A 4,726-nucleotide genomic window follows, 5' to 3' on the forward strand; every position below is an offset into this window, starting at 1 on the left:
GGTGGGGGTGGGGGGGGAGTTTTCAATTTGATTTTTTCAATCAAAAGTGAGCCAAAAGTATCTCTAAAAAATATTACTAATAAAATGACTGTCATTTTGAATTCATGATGAATACATTTACTTAAATATTTAAGATTTATTTTTGTAAAATAAGGCATGTAATTTGTCAATATTTATATTAACAAGTAAGTTCATATTAATAAGTAAATGTAAGTAGTTTTAAAATAAGTACAAAATTAAGAGTTTATATTAAGTTAATTTATATTAACACACAAGCCATTTCTAAGTTGGTAAAAACTCTGCACTTGGCACTGCCTCAACAAGTATCAAGCATTTTAAAAACAGTACTTATTTATACAAATTAGAATGTAGTAACACAAAAATAATACTTCAAACTTTTCTATTAAAGTGTTTTATACAAAGCCTCTTGAGGCTTTTAGAAATGTAAATGCAGATGTAAATCCTGCTAGGTGGCAGTGTTGCTCTATTTAAAAAAACATGATTCTCTTTCACCTTCTTCAGTTATTCTATGTGTAAGGGTACATCCTACTGGACGGTTTATTTAGGGCACCCTCAGTATCCATAAGGACACCATCATAAAACCCTGATCACTGATTTAATATGAAGTCATACTCTCTGACAGCACAGTGTTACCAACATGTCACTTATTCTCAGCTCACTCTCTGTATATCCCAACTCACTGAGCATACGAGACTGAACCAATATAACAGGAGCTATCGTGGGTGTCTGAGTGTGGACAGTGAGTGTGGACAGTCTATTGCTTGTTAACAATTATGCATTGATTAACTAAAAAATACAGTCATCAGCAGGGATTGAATCTGTACTTAATTTAAGAGAGCTTAAGAGAGGTTTTGCGTTTAAGATATGAACATTCATCAATTATATTATAATTAATATCAAACTTTTTTTTTTACATATGTGAAAACAACAAAATCCTGCACAAATCACAGACACAGGGCACTGAAAGCAAGCATAGAGGTCATTTCAGTCAGAAGCCCAAAGGGCAGCCATACTGTATGCCTCCCATAAGTGCTTGATGAACATCAGGCAGAGTTCAGTGCACTGGGCCTTGTTCCCATGTACATTTATTGATTGGTGTGTGTAGTAACTCTTCAGGGTGGCTCTTGCTCCACTGAGAGCCACTCAACTGGGTTAATTCAATTCTCTTTCCTCCAGAAATACTTCCCAGGGCACCAGAGGCCAAGAGCCAACTTCATTCGACTTTCCATTGACCCATTTACACAAGCTTATTAGGAAATGAAATGAGAGGCACGTGTGGATTGTGACGCACACGCTTGCGAATGTACAGTGCGCACACGTGGATCTACACATACTCACAACAGTGATAAAAGCCCAGTTCGAGGCATTTAACCACCTAGATTCATTTTAATTATGGATTCACAATCAAACAAAAAAGGAAAAACGCAAGGAATACATTTAATATCAAGGGATCATGAAGACAAAAGAATCTTAATATTATTACTGGAGCCAGGCCATCATGCAAATTAGTTTACTTTTTTATTTAAATTACTATCACTTCAGAATACACACACATCCAAATAGACTAGCTACAGTGCGCACACGTGGATCTACACACACTCACAACAGTGATAAAAGCCCAGTTCGAGGCATTTAACCACCTAGATTCATTTTAATTATGGATTCACAATCAAACAAAAAAGGAAAAACGCAAGGAATACATTTAATATCAAGGGATCATGAAGACAAAAGAATCTTAATATTATTACTGGAGCCAGGCCATCATGCAAATTAGTTTACTTTTTTATTTAAATTACTATCACTTCAGAATACACACACATCCAAATAGACTAGCTCTCTCATTTCCTCTCCGTCCATCTCAATCCTTTCCATTTCCATTTCTATGAGCTTCCTGCTTATTCATTTTTCCTCACTAAAATCAAGGTTGTTTTCAGCTCTTCCACTGAGCTGACCCACAGCAAATGACCTTATGTCACATATTCAAGGGCAAAGCAAATCCATTTCCCTGTTTACCACAAGCAGATGAATTTAGTAGGTTTCCATTATATTTTTGACGGCCAGCTCTTGTTTAATCAAAAGAAGCACAGGTTGGACGAGAGTCAGCCTAATCAGTATGCTTCAGACTGAATGGGAAAACATGAGCAGAGATTCAAATCACACACAGCCAGATGAGTCCGGGACAAGGTTTAAAAAAAATTCTATTATGAAGACAAAAACAAGCAGTGAAAAATGCTTTCATTAAAGATAAAAAATTTCAATTAAAAAAATAAATAAATAAATAAATAAAAACAAGAGCTTTCGATTATTAATATTAAAACTAAATAGAATGACAGACAAAATTACTTTAAATTTTTTTACATTAATTTTTCCAAGCCTGGCTTCTACTAAAAAAAAATAACAAAAAACAAACAAGACTTTAGAATCTTGTTTAGCTGATACAAACAACCTCAAAAACATGTGAGATTTGATGGCATGAACTTCACAAACTTCAGCAGGCAGTTGTTCGCTAAACTGAGTGGATCTGAATCATCAGGGCTGGATCAACCAGCAAAGGCACATTTTTAGCACATTTCACTGTCAAAAAGTACTGCAGTATGCAGTATTGATGTGCTTTGGCAAAAAGTGATTGAGTCAAATTTTTATTGTAATTTGGTATTATTTCATGAAGCATTCTTATAAAGTGTCTGTCACATCTGTCATTGGTGCAATCTGTGTAGCTGTTATAATCAATGAAAACTAAATACAAATGCAAAAAGTAGTCACTAAAATAGAAACAAAATGTTTCTATGCACCAATAATGCACCAATATATAAAATGAGAACATAATTATAACTTATTATTTTATTTCATCAATGAAGGACAGACAGTTCAGTATACTGCATTATTCAATTGGCATCTTCTGTATGATTGACCGTACCTCTCATTTCATTGCGGCCTATTTCTTGGAGTTTCTGGATGAAGCAGGAGAGAGATTCATCTAAAGGCCAGCTCTCCTGTAACACCTCCACCTGTATATAATACTTAGGAAACTAAAGACACACACACACAATCATAAAAAGTCAGAAAAAAAATCTTCAGTGCATGAACAAAAGTACACGTCAAATATAAAAGAGATCAGCAATCCACATACAAACATTGTAATTGATTTCAATATATAAACACAACCAGAAACAAATATGTACTTTTTCTTAGACCTCTGCAACTAGAAGTTCAGAATACTACCACACACACACACACACACACACACACACACACACTAAAGTGATAGCAGAAGCTGTCTGTGGTGATAGGTACCAGTGTGTCTGGTCGCCGTGATTTTGCCAAGTAAGACATGTTCCTGGATCAACATCTTTTGTTGATCCTAGATCAACATAACTGTCCAAAAATATAGACTTAACCCAATCCCTACCCATAATTTATTCCTAAAAACAGTGTGAAATGATAGCTGATTACCAAGGGTGTAGAAGCACCTAATTCTGATTGTAAGCCTAAAACAGATATTTCCTGAAAAGTTATCCCTCAATTCTGATTGGTTGATAGGAATGTTGTTCCACGATCAACAAGGATGTTGATCCGGGAACATGTTGTACTTGGTGAAATCACGGTCACCCAGTGTGTCTGTAGGGTGCTGGTCACTCCCTTCCTTTCCTCCGCCTCCTCCTGCCACTCTCCCTTCTGCTGTAAGGCTGCCCTGATCCTGCCTCGCCCCCGACTGGGCCACAGAACCGCCTTCAACCAATACACACACACACACACACAAATGAACTCCCTATAAATACACTCTAGAGCTGGCAGAGTCAGGCTGTAGCTAAGTAACTGAGACAGTGACTTTATAAAGTGAATATGTGTTAAGACAAAATGTGGAGTGGGTGGACAAGAACACTTGGACTAAAGGAAAAGAAAGGAGTACAAACTATACAGCAGTTTTTGTGAGTCTACAGGAACATCACAGTCTGTGGGTGACAGACTGTATCTGTGATTTATTCAAGTGTCGAAATATGTGCATATGTGAATGTGTCTGTTTAAAAATGCCTACATATCTACAGTTGCCCTAAAATTATTTGGACACTTAAAGCATACTGGTTTGACAACCAGTAAGTGTACAAATATTTTTCTTAATTTTATCTATGAATTATAAATAATTTTACGTTTAATTTGATCTATAATTAATTACTGTTTATATCACTTTCTGTATCATTTTTAATCTAAAAAAATGATACAGACATTCATATAATTTTTAAGTGTTTACTAAATTTTCCAGTTACTTTTTGAGTCCACTATATATACACTATCCTTCAAAAGTTTGATTGTTTATTTGAAATAAATACTTTTATTCAGCAAGGATGATCAAAAGTGGCAGTAAAAACATTTAATTTGACAAAAATTAGTATCTTTTGCAGCATCTGCAGAGATAACACTGTACCCAAAATACCCATATATATATACACTGGGTACGGAAAGTATTCAGACCCCCTTCAATTTTTCACTCTTTGTTATATTGCAGCCATTTGCTAAAATCATTTAAGTTAATTTTTTTTCCTCATTAATGTACACACAGCACCCCATATTGACAGAAAAACACAGAATCGTTGACATTTTTGCAGATTTATTAAAAAAGAAAAACTGAAATATCACATGGTCCTAAGTATTCAGACCCTTTGCTCAGTATTTAGTAGAAGCACCCTTTTGATCTAATACAGCCATG

The 4,726-nt window shown here is 35.1% G+C and overlaps 1 pseudogene; it reads right to left on the bottom strand.

Annotated features, from left to right (window-relative positions):
* LOC107696076 (androglobin-like) overlaps positions 1-4,726 on the bottom strand; it is a 46,903-nt pseudogene that overhangs the window by 5,166 nt on the left and 37,011 nt on the right.

The sequence above is a fragment of the Sinocyclocheilus anshuiensis genome, unplaced genomic scaffold, assembly GCF_001515605.1.
Source record: "Sinocyclocheilus anshuiensis isolate Anshui unplaced genomic scaffold, SAMN03320099.WGS_v1.1 scaffold306, whole genome shotgun sequence".
NCBI classification, from domain to species: domain Eukaryota; kingdom Metazoa; phylum Chordata; class Actinopteri; order Cypriniformes; family Cyprinidae; genus Sinocyclocheilus; species Sinocyclocheilus anshuiensis.